Source organism: Stenella coeruleoalba (genome assembly GCF_951394435.1).
Source record: "Stenella coeruleoalba genome assembly, chromosome: 19".
Taxonomy (NCBI): Eukaryota; Metazoa; Chordata; class Mammalia; order Artiodactyla; family Delphinidae; genus Stenella; species Stenella coeruleoalba.
The window spans coordinates 26,824,502-26,843,729 of record NC_137165.1 but is presented as its reverse complement, the minus strand read 5'-3'; positions in this window follow the sequence as shown (position 1 = coordinate 26,843,729).

Below are 19,228 nucleotides of genomic sequence, written 5' to 3'. Positions count from 1 at the left end.
GATAAAATCTAAGGCAGTATCAGCTCATCTAGTCAGAGTGTATAAAAATGTACATGTAAAAAAACACTGATGAAGAAATTGTAGAAAGAGAACACCTTAAAGGGCTGGTAGGTTTCTTGTGAATATCTTCACATGGGAGGATGTTCCAAAGGTGTCCTGTGGGTCTTAAATCCTAATCCGAACAGTAAAGGCTGTTTGGAGGTGTTTGTGATTCTGTGGCATGTTGCTTAGACACTTGGCTCCCCAATGAATGAAGCAACCAGATTTAACTGGATTTTTCTTCAACTTTGAAAACATTCCATTTGAAAACACTCCAGGTCAGTTGATTCACCTAGATATTTTCAGGTAAGTGTATATGTGGAACATGCAGTATCTTTCAATGTATCAGATTTTTTAAAGATATTTTAGTACCGAGAGAAGATGAATATAAAACCGTCAAACAAATAGCTCAGCATTCAAATGTTTGTGTACCTTATTACAGTTTTGATGTATGAGTACAGAATCCAGTTATAACTAGAAAATTATTTTTCTAATTCTTCTACTAAGTTATTTTGTTTAATTGTGTATGCTAATAATACTTGATATTCATACATTCAGGGAGAATTATTAGAAAAAGCAGAATAAAGTGAAGCAGCTTGCTCACTCTCCTGAGTGACTCTCCAAAGAATAAGCACCCACACGTTATCTAACCTGGAGGCTTTGCCTCCAGATGCCTCAGCCATGCACCAAATGGTCAGTTCTCAATAAAACTGAGTGCTCCTTGACCATCTCTGTTCACAGATGAACACTTGGTCCTTCTTTATATGTCCCTACATTGTTCTGTATTGCATCTGATTATCCTACATTTCCTCTGCTTTAGAAGCTATTAACAAGGAGATAAAAAGGGATTGAGGTTGTTTCTCTTCTTGTTTTTGACCTTGGATATTATGACTGCAATCAGAGTGATCTTTCTGAAATACAATTCTGCTAATGTCATTCAAGTCCTTCTCCAATTGCCCATAAAGAGTTCTGTTAAAAAACCTGAGTGTCCTCTCAGAACTCCTATAGGCTGCTAGGGAACTAGGTTCTGGTTTTAGGATTTGATTTATTCCCTTATCTTCAAACTATGTGAGTTTAATTTTCTTCTTTGTGAATGTGTCATAAACAAAAATAATAATTTAAACACTAAGTTATAGAACAAGGCATTTTAAATATTACATTTAAGTTAAAAGTTATTTATTGCAAGAATATGATATGATGCATAGATTCAGTCACAGCTAGGTAGATTTTCTAACATTCCTCTTCCCAGACAGGAAGACCCTTTCAATTCTTGCTACATGTTTGTCATTGATAATATCCACTATTTTCTGATAATAGGTAAAACCGTAGCCAAAAACAATACTTTTCTGCTTGACCTGCAAGCACAGTAAGGGTAAAGAAATGTGAAAAAGGAGGAGTAAGGCAATTGTCTGTAGTTTATTGTCTGAATTTATCACAAAAACCACTAAAAACTCAAGAGAACTTAAAATTTTAGCAAAAAGTTTCCACTATTATTTAGGCACAACCAGAGTAATCACATGAAAAAAAAAATCTCAGTGCCTCATCTCAGCTGATGTCATCTTCAGGTACCCATAAAGGTGGGCTTAAAATAACCAACACAGAATGAAGAGTAGATAGCATCTAGCATTTATTGAGAATCTTCTTTGTGGAAAGACAGTTTTTTTAATTATAACAGACTAAGGGTTTTTTTTGTTCTGTTTTGTTTTTTTTAACAGGTTATCACTGAGGAAGAATTGAAAAGATATCTTACATATAGGTAGCTCCATACGTTTATATGAATATCAATTTTGGAGTAAGCTGTACTTTATTTTCATCTCAACTCTGAGCTCAACCATTCTTATCTAATTTTTTCATTGTTTGCATAAAGTTTTGAATTAAAGCAAAGAAAAATATCATTTTGAATCTAAATTGGATGTACTTATTTCACTAGTATAGTTAAAATTTTAGAAACAAGAGTAGGGCAATCCAATAAAAAAATAGTATATAGTAAACATGTGTATATATATATATATATGTATATATATATATATATATAATATTTGTTTATTTATTTATGCACATACATACACATACACAGTAAAGTTATATGCAGATTTTGACCGCAAAGAGGGTTGGTGCCTCTAACCCCCTGCATTGTTCAAAGGTCAATCATATATATAGATATATAATTTGCTTTAATAAGATAGATTTATATTTATGTCAACTAACAACTGTTTTGCAAACTATAGTCTGTAATCTGGTAGTAGGTCATGAAATTAATGAGATAACACCAACGCTTTTTTAATTGAAAAATAATAGAGTAGAAATATAAGAGTGCAGCACACATAGAAATGTAAGTATTGCTTCTTGAAGCTTTTGTTTCACATAGAAATATGTTTCATACAGTAAAGTACATACATATATGCATAAACACACATAGATGTGTTTATGAATATAGATAAAATGTGTTTCTTATTGTGAGTGGCAGTTAAACATTTTGGAAAAACTGGACTATATAATACAAGGATGCATAAACTGGTTAAAGACCCAAAATATCTCTTCTACTAAAATAACAGGAAGAAAAAGGAAGAGATTATAAGTGGCACAATCTTTCTCTGAGATAAAGATTTAAAGCTCTTTTGGTGTGGATTCTTTCTCTCAGTTATTATTATTATTTTTTTGATCATCTAACATTGTTTTATTTAATACAGTCCCCCTTGGCTTAATGACATCCCTAGACACCTCCTTCCACCTTAAAGCCATTCCTAAAACTTGCAGAAGAGCTACTACATCGTTCAACACCTGGTCTACAAATAGTCATATTCTCCATTCCTTCCTTATTTCTTGTTGGCAGTTTGACAAAATTTTTAGGGGCAGTTGGAGGAACCACTAGTGTTTAAGTCCCTACTTCACTCAAAGCCTCGACTCTTGAGTTCTATTCCTTTCAGGACCTTAGGAAGTTCACAGTCAATACTCCACCTTGAAACTCAGTCACTAAAATGATCTCAAGGCTAAGGGTTAGACACTAGATTCACTTCATAGGTCAGCTTGCCACACCTGATTTAGGAAAGTTTTCTCTGCAAACAGTTGTAGCTCATTCTTTTCAGAGACAATTCCTGCTTGTTCCCAGTACCTAAACTTATTGAAATCAAAATATCTCAGAACCTTCCCAGCAATTGGTAAATCCACACTAGAGGAGAATTGGTAGATACATGTTAAATGCACTTGACAGCAATGCCCATTTATTTCATTCAGTATTTAATGGGCATTTACTGTGCACCTAGTATAAGTCTAGAACTGTCTCAGCACTGGAGATACAGCAAGAAAACTATCACTGCTTCCTGGAACGTGTCGAGAAAAATAGGAAACAAGGCTCAAAGGCTTTCAAATGGAGCCTCAGTTGGGTCAAATCAAAAGAAGTTAAGTCTAAGTGAAAGTCTTCAATTACATTTAGAATAATTTGCTGAACCCCAGGTGTAGAAATTTCACTGATTGTAAGAAAGTTTTAGTAAAATCCAACCTTTTATTTATTTATTTTCACAAGGAAAAAAATTTTGTATTTTATTTTACTATTTTTTAACATCTTTATTGGAGTATAATTGCTTTACAGTGCTGTGTTAGTTTCTGCTGTATAACAAAGTGAATCAGCTATATGTATACATATATCACCATATCCCCTCCCTCTTGAGCCTCCCTCCCACATTCCATATCCCATCCCTGTAGGTGGTCACAAAGCACTGAGCAGATCTCCCTGTGCTATGCAGCTTCTTCCCACTAGATATCTATTTTACATTTGGTAGTGTATATATGTCAATGCTACTCTCTCACTTCATCTCAGCTAACCCTTCCCCATCTCCATGTCCTCAAGTCCATTCTCTACATCTGCATCTTTATTCCTGTCGTGCTCCTATGTTCCTTTTTTTTTTTTCAGATTCCATATATATGTGCTAACATATGGTATTTGTTTTTCTCTTTCTGATTTACTTCACTCCGTATGACACACTCTAGGTCCATCCACCTCACTACAAATAACTCAATTTCACCTCTTTTTTACAGTGAGTAATATTCCACTGTATATATGTGCCACATCTTCTTTATCCATTCATCTGTCAATAGACACTTAGGTTGCTTCCATGCCCTGGCTATTGTAAATGGTGCTGCAATGAACATTGCGGTACATGAAACTTTTTGAATTATAGTTTTCTCAGAGTATATGACCAGTAGTGGGATTGCTGAGACATAAGGTAGCTCTATTTTCAGTTTTTTAAGGAACCTCAATAGTGTTCTCCACAGTGGCTGTATCAAATTACATTCCCACCAACAGTGCAAGAGGGTTCCCTTTTCACCAGGATTTATTGTTTATAGATTTTCTGATGATGGCCATTCTGAACAGTCTGAGGTGATACTTCATTGTAGTTTTGATTTGAATTTCTCTAATGATTAGTGACATTGAGCATCATTTCATGTGTTTGTTGGCAATCTGTATATCTTCTTTGGAGAAATGTCTATTTAGGTTTTCTGCACATTTTTGGATTAGGTTGTTTTTTTGATATTGAGCTGCATGAGCTGCTTGTATATTTTGGAGATTAATCCTTTGTCAGTTGCTTTGTTTGCAAATACTTTCTCCCATTCTGAGAGTTGTCTTTTCGTCCTGTTTATGGTTTCCTTTGCTGTGCAAAAGCTTTTAAGATTCATTAGGTCCCATCTGTTTATTTTTGTTTTTATTTCCATTTCTCTAAGAGGTGGGTCAAAAAGGATCTTGCTGTAATTTATGTCAAAGAGTGTTCTTCCTATGTTTTCCTCTAAGAGTTTTATAGTGTCTGGCCTTACATTTAGGTCTTTAACCCATTTTGAGTTTATTTTTGTGTATGGTATTAAGAAGTGTTCTCATTTCATACTTTTACATGTACCTGTCCAGTGTTCCCAGCACCACTTATTGAAGAGGCTGTCTTCTCTCCACTGTATATTCTTGCCTCCTTTATCAAAGATAAGGTGACCATATGTGCATGGGTTTTTCTCTGGGCTTTCTATCCTGTTCCATTGATCTATATTTTTGTTTATATATCAGTACCATACTATCCTGATTACTATAGCTTTGTAGTATAGTCTGCAGTCAGGGAGCCTGATTCCTCCAGCTCCATTTTTCTTTCTCAAGGTTGCTTTGGCTATTTGGGGTCTTTGGTGTTTCCATACAAATTGTGAAATTTTTTGTTCTAGTTCTGTGAAAAATGCCATTGGTAGTTTGAAAAGGATTGCATTGAATCTGTAAATTGCTTCAGGTAGTATAGTCATTTTCACAATGTTGATTCTTCCAATCCAAGAACATGGTATATCTCTCCATCTGTTGGTCTCATCTTTAATTTCTTTCATCGGTGTCTTATAGTTTTCTGCATACAGGGCTTTTGTCTCCCTAGGTAGGTTTATTCCTAAGTATTTTATTATTTTTGTTGCAATGGTAAATGAGAGTGTTTCCTTAATTTCTCTTTCATATTTTCATCATTTGTGTATACTAATGCAAGAGATTTTTCTGTTTCTGTGCATTCATTTTGTATCCTGCTACTTTACCAAATTCATTGATTAGCTCTAGTAGTTTTCTGGAGGCATCTTTAGGATTCTCTATGTATAGTATCATGTCATCTGCAAAGAGTGACAGTTTTACTTCTTCTTTTACAATTTAGATTCCTTTTATTTCTTTTTCTTCTCTGATTGTTGTGGCTAAAACTTCCAAAACTATGTTGAATAATAGCAGTGAGAGTGGACAACTCTGTCTTGTTCCTGATCTAAGAGGAAATGGTTTCAGTTTTTCACCGCTGAGAATGATCTTGGCTGTAGGTTTGTCATATATGGCCTTTATTATGTTGAGGTAGGTTCCCTCTATGCCTACTTTCTGGAGAGTTTTTATCATAAATCGGTGTTGAATTTTGTCAAAAGATTTTTCTAAGTATATTGGGACTATCATATGATATTTATCCTTCAATTTGTTAATATGGTGTATCACATTGTTTTGTGTATATTGAAGAATCCTTTCATTCCTGAGATAAACCCCACTTGATCTATATATGATCCTTTTAATGTGCTGTTGGATTCTGCTTGCTAGTATTTTGTTGAGGATTTTTGCATCTATGTTCATCAGTGATATTGGCCTGTAGTTTTCATTTTGGGGACATCTTTGTCTGGTTTTTGTATCAGTCTGATGGTGGTCTTGTAGAATGAGTTTGGGAGTGTTCCTCACTCTGCTAGATTTTGGAAGAGTTTGAGAAGGATAGGTGTTAGTTCTTCTCAAAATATTTGATAGAGTTTGCCTGTGAAACCATCTGGTCCTGGGCTTTTGTTTGTTGGAAGATTTTTAATAAACTTCAGTGCTTGTGATTCATCTGTTTATATTTTCTATTTCTTCCTAGTTCAGTCTCGGATGGTTGTGCTTTTCTAAGAATTTGTCATTTCTTCCAAGTTGTCCATTTTATTGGCATAAAGTTGCTTGTAGTAATGTCTCATGATTCTTTGTATTTGTGCAGTGTCAGTTGTTACTTCTTTTTCATTTCTAATTCTGTTGATTTGTGTGTTCTCCCTTTTCTTCTTGATGAGCCTGTCTAATGGTTTATCAATTTTGTTTATCTTCTCAAAGAACAAGCTTTTAGTTTTATTGACCTTTGTTATTGTTTCCTTCATTTCTTTTTCATTTATTTCTGATCTTACCTTTATGATTTCTTTCCTTCTGCTAATTTTGGGGTTTTCTGTTCTTCTTTCTCTAATTGCTTTAGGTATAAGGTTAGGTTGTTTATTTGAGATTTTTCTTGTTTCTTGAGGTACAATTGTATTGCTGTAAACTTCCCTCTTAGAACTGCTTTTTCTCCATCTCATAGGTTTTGGGTCATCATGTTTTCATTTTCATTTATTTTTAGGCATTTTTTGATCTCCTCTTTGATTTCTTCAGTGTCTCTTTGTTATTTAGTAAATGTATTGCTTACCCTCCTTGTGTTTGTATTTTTTACAGTTTTTTTTTTGTCCTGTAATTGGTATCTAGTCTCATAGCACTGTGGTTGGAAAAGATAGTTGATACAATTTCAATTTTCTTAAATTTATTGAGGCTTGATTTGTGACCCAAGATATGATCTATTCTGGAGAATGCTCCATGAGCACTTGAGAAGAAAATGTATTCTGTTATTTTTGGATGGACTGTCCAATAAATATCAATTAAGTCAGATAAATAAAGTAAAATTTTAAAAATTGTTAAAATATAAAATATTGTAAAAATAAAAATATTAAAAGTAATAATAATAACAAAAAAAGACAGCAACCAAACCAGTAAACAAACCCACCAATGATAACAAGTGCTAAAAACTATACTAAGATAAACATAAAAATTCAGAAAAAAATCAGTCACAGACAGCAAACCCCAAGTCTACAGGTGCTCCCAAAATCCACTGCCTCAATTTTGGGATGATTCATTGTCTCTTCAGGTATTCCACAGATGCAGGGTACATCAAGTTGATTGTGGGGATTTAATTCACTGCTCCTGTGGCTGCACAGAGAAATTTCTTTTTCTCTTCTTTGTTCACACAGCTCCTGGGCTTCAGCTTTGGTTTTGGCCCCATTTCTGCATGTAGGTCACCCTCAGGCATCTGTTCCCCACCCAGACACGAGGGGGTTAAAGTAGTAGTTGATTAAGGGGTTCTGACTCACTCTGGCTGGGGGTAGGGAGGGGTACAGTAGTTATAATTGGAATGTGGGGTGAGCCTGTGGCAGCAGAGGCCAGCATGATGTTGTAACAGCCTGAGGCATGCCGTGTATTCTCCTGGGGAAGTTGTCCCTGGATCACAGGACCCTGGCAGTGGTGGGCTGCACAGGCTCCCTGGAGGGCAGGTGTGGACAGTGACCTGTGCTTGCACACAGGCTTCTTGGTGGCTTCAGCAGCAGCATTAGCATTTCATGCCTGTCTCTGGTATCCAAGCTGATAGCCATGGCTCACCCCCATCTCTGGAGCTCAGTTAAGCGGTGCTCTGCCTTCTGTGGGCAGACCAGGAAGGAATCCTCTCTCCTCACACACCCCAAAACAATGGTCTCTTTCCTGTTAGACAGTTCGAGACATTTTCCCAGAATCCCTCCCAGGTCGCTGTGGTGCACTAACTCCCTTCGAGCTGTGTTCACATAGCCACCCCCAATCCTCTCCCTGGGGTCTGACCTCTAAAGAACAAGCCTCAGCTACCAGCCCCCACCTGCCCAGGTGGGTGAGCAGACAAGCCTGTCAGACTGGTGAGTGCTCGTCAGCACCACTCCTCTGTGTGGGAATCTGTCCACTTTGACCTCTGCACCCCTCTTGCTGCACTCTCCTCCATGACTCTGAAGCTTCCCCACCCCCTCCACACCCCATCTCCTCCAGTGAAGGGGCTTCTTCGTGTGTGGAAAGTTTTCCTCCTTCACAGCTCCCTCTCAGAGATGCAGGTTTCATCCCTATTCTTTTGCCTCTGTTTTTTCTTTTGCCCTACCCAGTATGTGGGGAGTTTCTTGCCTTTTGGGAAGTCTGAGGTCTTCTGCCAGCATTCTGTAGGTGTTCTGTAGGAGTTGTTCCACATGTAGATGTATTTTTGATGTATTTATTGGGAGGAAGGTGATCTCCACGTCTTATTCCTCTGTCATCTTGAAGGTCCCCCTGCCCAGTTGTTAATCTTTAGGAAATATATCTATAATCATAATGAGTATTAATTAAAAACCAAATTCAGAGTTTGTAATAAAGGTTTGCTTCTCTAGTGAAAGTGCAGTGCTGATTACACCAAAATTCACATCCTGACCCAACATGGATGATTTTGTTTGGTTTTACCCATCAACACAGATCAGTTTTAGTCCCACACAACCATCTCTTAAACCATATCCACCAAGAAGAGTCAGGTGATAGTCTTAAAGCAATCAGAATATTTCTATCTAGAGATATTTCCATTTCTATCTAAAGATAGAGATAGATTCTAAGGAAAATGAAACCAGTGACAAAAGCAGAGGGATATATAAAAGCAAGAAGGTTACATGAAGATAAAAATGAAGAGCAAGAGCAAAACCATTTTCCAGTGGTTGAAATCATCCTCCCCACACCTTTCCAAGTCACAGAAGCAGCTTTAGACCCTAATTCACCTTATCAGGGGAAAGTTGAATAAGGGAAAACGTGAAGCGTTAGGATTAAACATAAAACCCATCAACACTGCACTTTCAATTTCAGAGTCAGGTTTGCTCCCAGGTAGGAGCCTCTCCCCAGACTCCTCCTAATTCCAGTCTCATTGAAGAAAAACCTTCCTGAGTACAGTGTACCTCCAGAGGAACTTAAGCATTTCACTCCTGTCCTCAACACAGTTAAAATTCCAAACACAGTCACAATGGCTAAAAAATATCTTTGTCTTATGATCCTTGTGCTCTTTTACACTTAAAAAAAAAATGAACTAGAAGGAGAATCAACCTTATCTTCCTTTTTTTTTTTTTTGACCCTTAAGCACATTCACAGTTAAAAATTTAATTAGGAGAAGCACCGCCTATGATCTTACCCTAATTTAGAAGTGTTCCTTTACCATAATATTTTCATTGCTAGAGTTTTATGAATTGATTACTTCTCTGTGGTTAGTTTACTTTCTCTGAGCTTTCTATTGGCTTTTACTGATTTTCAGCTGAATAATTTCAAAGAGCAATTATCTTCCAAGTGCAGGAAGCTAAATACTTGTATGATTTTTGAACTCTAAAATATTTACTGAGCAACTTTGAAGTACATGTACAGATGAAATACATATTTTTTGTATTGGGGAGAAAAGTTCTTTTATCTTTTTTTAAGGCTTTTTTCTTTTTTACTTCTTACAGAAACTTTTCTGGCACATAAGTGTCAGTTGTTATTATCAAGGACTGTTCTGAAGGACCTTGAAGATCACTTAGAGACCAATAACTGTTAGCAAATTAAGGGGGAGCGATTCACAAAGAGTTTGGGTTGTCTTTATTTTGAAATAAAAAAAGAATTCAAACATTAAGAAAAGTATAAAAAGGAAAATAATAGACAACTATGAACTGCCAAGAAATAAAACAGGTTATAATCATATTAACTTCAGACCTCTCATCCTCTTTGTTTTTTTCTTTTTTAATAATAAAATGAGCCCCTCTCCAGCCTCCCCATAATATTCATTCTCACCTCCCTTCCTTCTCACAAGTAAACTCACCATAAGGTTGATGTGCTTCCTTCCAGGGTTTTTTTCTTTCTCTTTTATTAAATAGTTACACAATTTCCCTGACCTCAGTGTCCTCTATAAAAATGAGTATAATAATATATCTACCTCATTGGACTATTTTGAGGATTAAATTAGTTAGTACATGTAAAATGCTTGTAACAATGCTTGACACATTATATGGTCAAGAAATTTATTTAGTTAATAGGTTGTTAGCTAGCTACCAAAACAATATTCACAAACAATATATACTATTCTTTAAATCATTTTAAATTAGATTAGGCTGAACCCTATGGAACTGATGATAGTTGACCTTATTTGATCTATAGAAAACCAATTTTAGCTAATTCAACCTGCTATATAATGGTTTCATTTGTATGTACATATAACTTTTCAAATCCAAAATTATTTTTAAGATTATTATTAGATCTGCATTATTAATATTTACTGCTTTTCAGAATTCTATTTTGCAATCATACAGCAATTTATTTAGGCTTTTTCTACTGAGGTTCATTATGTTACTTCCACATTTTCACCATTAAAAACAGAGTAGCAAATGAACATAAATGCATATGCTTCCTTGCGCATGAATTAGCTCATATAAAGTAAAATCTAAAAGTAAAATTCTTAAGTTGAATGATATGCAGGTCTTTGACTTCACTAGGAATGGCCAAATTATCTACTAAAGTGGTTGAACCAATATATATTCTTTTTTTTTTTTTTTTACTATTTTTTAACATCTTTATTGGAGTATAATTGTTTTACAATTGTGTGCTAGTTTCTGCTTTATAACAAAGTGAATCAGCTGTACATACACATATATCCTTATATCTCCTCCCTCTTGCATCTCCCTCCCACCCTCCCTACCCAATATATATTCTTACTAGTAATTTATTCATAGCTTCATATCCTCAAATACAAGGAAGCTTATTTTTTTTGCAAACAAAATAGCCCTGAATTAGAACTCACTTTTGTATTAATTTACATTTTCCCAATTCCTAATGAAGTATAATATATTTTTATAAATTTATTTTCCATTTGGGTTTTCTCCTCTGTGAATATGTTATTGTACTACAACCCATTTATTTTATCAGTTTACTTACTTGTTACCACTAATCTGTGGAAGGATTTTTATATATTCTGTATATTAATTCATTTTTAGTCATATACATTGCAACTAACTTTACTAGACTAAGACTTGTCTTTACACTATGTTTATGATGTCTTTTTATTGATACAGAAAGCTTCTTTTTTTACATATACATATACCTATTCTTTTTCAGATTCTTTTCCCATATAGGTTATTTCAGATTATTGAGTAGTTTCCTGTGCTATACAATAGGTCCTTGTTGATTATTTATTTTATATATAGTAGTGTATATATGTTCATCCCAACCTCCTAATTTAATCCTCCCCCTGACCTTTCCCCTTTGGTAACCATTAGTTTGTTTTTTAAGTCCGTGAGTTTGTTTCTGTTTTGAAAGTAAGTTCATTTGTATCATTTTTTTAGATTCCATATATAAATGATATCACATGATATTTGTCTTTCTCTGTCTGATTTACTTCACTTAGCAGGATAATCTCCAGGTCCATCCATGTTGCCGCAAATGACATTATTTCTTTATTTTTTATGACTAATACTTCAATGTATATATGTACCATATCTTCTTTATCCATTCATCTGTTGATGGACATTTAGGTTGCTTCTCTGACTTGGCTATTGTAAATAGTGCTGCAATGAACTTTGGAGTGCATGTATCTTTTCAAATTATGGGTTTTCTCTGATATATGTCCAACAGTGGGATTGCTAGATCATATGGTAGCTCTATTTTTAGTTTTTTAAGGAAACTCCATACTGTTCTTCATATAAACAATCAAATGGATTGGTCTTTTCCTTGGTGATCTGTTCTTACTGTGCCTTGTTTAAGAAACCCTGCCTTACAGAAGCTCATAAACATATTCTCCTGTGTTTTATGCTAAAAGTTTTAAGTGTTTGCTTGTTGATTTTGACTTTCAAATAAAATAAGGCATCGTTAGACTTCTTGGTTAAGCAAAGCTAACTTTATTATTCCTATTGTAATAAGGGAAAAAGCCATTTCAGCAGAGTCCTAAAGCTGTCTCTGAAAGAGGTACTCAAGGGATGATGTTCCAGAAGAGAAGTGTAACCTCTGTGAAAGAATCAAATTAAAATGTTAGAAATGAACACAATACAGAATACCTTAGATCTGGGCCCAGGATCTGAAAACAGTGAATTTGTCAAAAAAAAAAAAATGGAATTGATTTACATTGGGCAAGTTTGTTAAGGCAATGACATACATTCTGAGTACTCTTCATTGTTGCTTTATATAAGTATAAATTTCTGTCTGAGATTATATTCCTTCTGCTTGAAGAGCTATCTCTAATATTTCTTGGAGAATAGATGAGCTGGCAATGAATTCCCTCATTATTTGTTTATCTGAGAAAGACTATATTTCCCCTTCATTAAAAAAAAAAAAAAAAGACGTTTTCACTGGATATGGAAGTCTTGGCTGACAAATTTTTCTACAGGCACTTTGAAATTTTTGGTCCTTGTCTTTTAGCTTGAATGGTTTCTGAAGAGAAGTTTGACATAATTCTTATCTCTGTTCATCTGCAATGTGTCTTTTTTCATCTGACTTTCTTCAAGAATTTGTATTTTGTTTAACAGTTTGAATATGATAATATGATACATCTATGTGTGTTGGCTTTTCTCTTTTTTTTTTTTTTTTTAGGAAATTGGGTTTGTTGTCTGTCATTAATTTTGGAAAAAATCAAACTATTATTTCTTCAAATTTTTTTCTGTCTTATTCCTCTTCTTCAGGAATTGTAATTATGTGCACAGCAGAGAGTTTGATATTGTCCAACATTCTTGGATGCTTTGTATGTTTTTTATTCTTCTTCTACTCTTTTTTTCTCTTTGTGGAGAAGTTTGGATAATTTCTATTTACCTATCTTTCAGTTCCCTAATTCTTTCCCTGGCTGTATTGAGTCTACTGATAAGCTTATTTCAGAAGTATTCTATACTATCTTATTTTATTTAATTCTGGTGTTTTCCTTTTATTTTTTATAGTTTCAATCTCTGCTGAAGTGATCCATCTCATCTAGCATGTTTCCCAACTTTGTTATTAGAACTTTTAATATTTTAATCATAATAATTTTAAAATAGTAGTTTCAACATCTGTCATATGTGGATATGGTTTTAAGAATTCTTTTGTCTTTTGGTTGTGTTTTTTCTTGCTTTTTTATTGAAAAGCAGTCATATTATGTAGGAAAGTAGAGACTGAGGTAAATATGTTTTACTCCTGAAAATAAACACACCTTTCTTTTTGCTAGTCCTTTGTGTGGGATTTTAGTTAATCTACTTAGGAGTTGAGTTGGGTTTGAATGGTTTCTATAGTTACTTTCAGTTTACCACAGGCTTCAAAATCTCTGGGGGTACTTTTTGTTTAGGGTAGGGGCTGGTTTGCCAGAGGGATATTTTCAGTGGCTGCTCCATCCACAGATGTAGGTATCCCCTTTAACACACATTCAGAGAGGGTATATTTTTTGTAGTTAACTTGTTATTTGATACTTGTTAGTCTTGGGTTGGGAAAGGGAGATTTTTTTATGTATATAATTAAGCTTTAGTCTTAGACAATTATCACATCCTAAGTTTCAGGGGTGTGGCATTCTCAGTACTCCTGCCCCTTTTCTGGTATATCTCTGACACGAGTACTTATCCATGCCTCTCTGCAAGGATAGGGAACATTTTCTCCCCCTTGTTCTCTTCTCCTGGGTGCAACAGGTCTTCACCAGTACCCTAATTAGCACCATGTTCATTGCATTTCCTCTTCCTTCACAAATTAAAGCTTTGTTTCATAGGGGATTTAGAGAAGAAGGATCCCAGTAGAAGAAATTCATGCCTTCCTGCAGTGGCTGTTTTTATTCCCCTCCTTAATGTATGTAACATTAAGAAGACTTTTGTGGGGTTTTTCTAATTATTTTAATGAGTTGCATACATGGAGAAAAGCCTGCAAGAGCCTGTGGACTCATGCCATGTTTGCCATTCCTAAAGGTGTCACCCACCCTTGCTATTGTGCACTCAGACTCCGATAATATACCAAACTCCCTTACTAGACTATTCTTACAGTTGTTTCTGCATCCCACCAAATTAAGCCAGAACTTATGTCTTCTCTTCTTCAGGTGCTTGTCTCTTCTTCACTTTTAGTCCAGTCCATTGCCCTACTACCTCACTCTGATGAGTTCAGAAAAAGCATGATCTTGTCATTTGTCCATTTTTTTTTTTTATGTTTAGGAACAACAGTCTTTCCAGATCCATAGATCTCTTATTGAGAACTCTATAAAGTTAATTTTAGATCACAAACTCTGTGCTCATGTTTATGTTCCCAAAGAAGAAGTTTTGTTCCTGAAGACTTGCTTAAACCAAAGAGATTTGTCAATTTCAGAAAAAGTTGGAAACTCAAGCTACCTACAATAGCTCATGAGACCAAGGAATTCTTTTATTTTTTTCTTAGTAACAGATGTATGAAAGTTTTACATGACTTTTAAACTGTCAAGAGTAAGTTGAATCCTGTTCACGTTTAGTTAGTGCACATTTATTGATTAAATTATAATTTATTTTAGAGAATATTTATATCATTTTTGAACTAAAATGGTATGTAAATAAAAGGAATTCATCTTTGAGTTCAAGTCTTTCATACTATGTGGCCAAAGGTGATCCACATGTTGAATAACAATAGAATCAAAAGGATATGTAAGGTTGTGAAGGCCCTGGTAAAGAACTTGTGAAAAGTAAGAAGGTGGGTTAGTAAATCCTGAAGCATAAATGCCCAGGTATACTGTTGACCTTGCAAGGAGAAGGCCAAGAGGTATGGATTATCTTGATCCAAAGGAACAATAAAGAAAGCAGAATACCAGTCTATGACCATAAAAAGACCTCCTGTGACAACAAATATAAAACTGTCTTTGTTTTTGACTCGACAGGGAAGTTGGGAATAACTATTTTATCTGTGGCCTTATGAGCCTGAAACAATTCTTTATCCTTGCCTGTTGGGTTTCTTGACTTGAAGGATAAAAATATTACAATAACTGCTATGGGCATAATGTATCATTTCTTTTCTAGGTTTTCATCTATTGATTTGGGTTTTTTTTTAATTCTAGTTTTAAAGACTGTTCTAAAAACTTTGATAGAGGTTTGAATGGGTCTGTCTGAACTTCCATGGGTTCAGCCTCAATAATTCTGCTAATATCAGTGGACATTTTAATGCAGAGATATTCTAGTTCTTCGTGAAAATCTTCAATTTGAGTTGGATTTAGACTCATGTAAGTCAATGTTCAAATTATCGATGACCATAATATGAATAAGAAAATCCTGAAAAATTTAAAGTAAGGGGCTATCAGGAGAACATCGACTCTGGCAATTAGAATGGTATACCCCTCTCTATGAATTTAGCAGCTGTGCTGTCACAAATATCAGTTAAACATAGGAGAGTGAGTATCTGAGGGTCGACACACTTACCCCGTGAGCAGTTTGTTGGCTTTAAAGCAGAGGTGTATAACAATGTAAAACTTTATGCTTAGTTATTTTATTATGTGTCAATCAAAAATATACAAAGTTGTCCTTAAATATTTCAATAAATTTCTTCTTGGAAGTTTAAAAATAAAACAGAAATTTGAACATTTGACTCTTCCTTATGTGACCTTTATTGATTGCCTACTTCATTTTGTTTTCTTTTACTTTCTTAGTTAACATTGGACAATTGTAATTTTTCTCAATGTCACTTTTGTTTATGGCATATGCATTGGTGTCTTAAGAAGAGGTTTCTTCTTATGATCCTTAAAATGACGGAGATTGGAATATTTATTTGCGTTATTTGTAAGGACATTGGTTTATTCTAGGTATTATTCTATTTTTGTTCTACAGCCTCATAAAAATATTCAATGGACAGAATATTTTACAAAGGGACTATTTTCCATTTGAATTTTGCTTGCATACTAAATCTTGTATTTTTGGTTAAGACTTTTCACACACACAAAAAAAAAAAATCTGAGGAGAAAACTATGTTCACATTTGCTTCAGGATACACTCCTGAGTATTATCTGAAGTTGTTAAAAAGCTTATCCTTAATGTCTCCAGTGGACTTATCCTTTTCTTTCTTGCAGGATTTGATTAGAGTCAATTTATTTTCATCAGAAAGACTTTGGAGATAGTCATCAAAATCCTTTTTCGACATATAAAGCTTTTCTAAGCCCCTCTGGTTTTCTGTGCAATTTGACAACTTTTTAGTGTTCAGAGTTTTTCTAACTCTGCCTTTTCCATCCCAATTTATGTATATGATATTCTTTCCATTATGAACTAATTGATACAGCTCTGGGAGCCCTGTCATAAATGAATAAGTGAAAAGTGTTTGTCTTAATCTTTACAGAAAATTTTAGAAAACATGAGTCACATAGTAGGAGATAGGAAAGGAGGAATAAGAGAATGAAAAATTGATGGAACATATAGAAAACAAATCACAAGACAGGAGGCTTAAACACATCAATGTTTACAGTAAATGTAAATAGATTAAATTCTAATTAAAAAAAAGGTACTGACAGTCTTGATAAAAATTCAAGACCAAGCTGTATGATGTTTATAAGAAATATACACTTTGAATATAAAGATACAAAAATTTGAAGGTAAATAATTGGAAAATGATATTCCATACAAATACTGAGGATATATAAGCTAGTATACAAAGTAGATTTTACTACAAGACATACTGTAGAGATAAAGAGTAATATTTTATAATAAAAAAAGCCAATTCATAAAGAAGACAATTTCTAGAATATGTTTTGTCCTTCAATTTAGCCCATTTTATTTCTATTCTCTTATTATTTCCTTGAACATTTAATCAACATATACACATTTAAGTACAGTAGTCTCTTTCAGAGTTCTATTCTTTATGCACTTGGGACCCTAATTCTTTTTTCTACATTTCTATTTTATTACATTTTAAATGTTATTCATGCCTGCTGATTTCTCATTTCTGATGGATACTATTCTTCATTTCTCAGGGATGTTTTCATCATCCAGCCTTACTTAGATTTGTATTTGTACTGGCTCATTAGGACTCTCATTTCAACTTCAGCATCTTACCTCTTAAGAATCCAAATCCTTATTTTCCTCTTTCCTGTGGCCACGGAAGGCAAAGCCCATAGCTTACCCAGTTTGATAACCAGTTCCTGCTAGGTTCCTCTACAGTCCACCTCCCACCAAGTTCACTCTGAATAAGATGAACTAAGTAGAAAAATATATAAAAAGTGACAATATAAAAGGACTTCAGACTAAAACTTGTGGCATCCCAAATTTAAGTGCGGAAGATGAGAATGAACAAAGGAGAGAGGAAAAAACTAGAGAGTGTCATCTTCTCCTAAGACTATTCCTTTCATTTTTTTGCCCTCAATCTCATGGTTTCCTACCTTTTCCAGAAAGTCACAGTATCGGTTATCATTTCTTGTGTTGGCCACCTCTTCTTCTATAATTTAGTGTTTTTCCTCAATATATAAATAAGCTTAAATTCCCCCCAACATTTAGTATACTTACCATTCACAGAACTAGAGCAGTAACAATGGAACACAGATCTGAAGATAAGATGGAATGAAATGGAGGAAGGGCAGAGACTGTAGGAGGGATCATTTCAGACCTTGTCTACAGGCCTTGCAGTGAGAGGGGATATCACTCATTTCAAAGAACTGAAAGTAGAGCAGCATGGCTGAAATGGTGACGTCAAGGGGACAGCTGCATTCTATGAAATTAGAGAAATATACACGGGATGGATCATCAGGGCCTTGTTGGTCATATTATGGATTTTGCTGTTTATTCTAACAGCAAAAGAAAATCATGGAAGCATTTTAAGGAGATTGGCATGTTTCCTACTAGAATTACAAAATCATGTTTGAAATGGGAGATTCCAAAGCAGATCCCCTCATTGTATATTCTCTGTATAGGTCCTTGAACTTTTAAAATTAGTTTCTTGAGACTACCGTGGTGGTCCAGTGGTTAAGACTCCACACTCCCAATGCAGGCATACCAGGGTTGATCTCTGGTCGAGGAACTAGATCCCACATGCCACAACTAAAAGAGCCCATATGCCACAACGAAGATCCCACGTGATGTAACTAAGACCTGACAAAGCCAAATAAATAAATAAAAATAAATATAATAAATAAAATAAAACAAAATTAGTTTCTTTTTGCTGCTATCACAACCTTTTGTGGCTTAAAACAACACATATTTAAGTCTAAAATGGGTTTTACTGAATTGAAGTCAAAGTATCAGCAGGGCTGCACTCTCTCTGAAGGTTCTTGGGAAGAATCTGTTTCCTTGCCTTTTCCAGCCTCTGCAGTTGCCTGCATTCCTTAGCTCATGGCCCCTTCCTCCATCTTCAAAACCAGCAGCATCTTCAAATCTCTCTTTGATTCTCACCCTCTGCTTTCATTATCCCAACTCCTTCTCTGACTCTGACCCTCCTGCCTCCCTCTTTTAAGGACCCTTGTGATCACATCGTGTTCATATGGATACCATCCCATGATTCTTAATCATATCTGCTAAGTCATATAGGGTAATGTGTTCATAGGTCCTAGGCATTAGTATGTGAACATCTTTTGAAGGGAAGGGACACTTTTCTGTCCACTACATCTTTCTTCACAGGTTTTATCACATTTTGTAGTTATAGGTTTTTGTGATTATTTAACATTTGTCTCTTCCTCTACACTATAAACTATAGAGGCTGCATTTTTTACAATCATATCCCCAGCACTTACTAGCAGAGTGTCTGGATCTAAATAGCTGTTCAGTAAACACAGGTTGAATAAATAAATTAACAGTGTATTAAGGTAAGATTAATTCACCCTGGAAGCAATGGATACTTTTATTCAAATACAGTAAGTTCCCTACATACAAACGAGTTCCATTCTGAAAGTGTGCTCATAAATCCAATTTGTTCATAAGTCCAACAAAG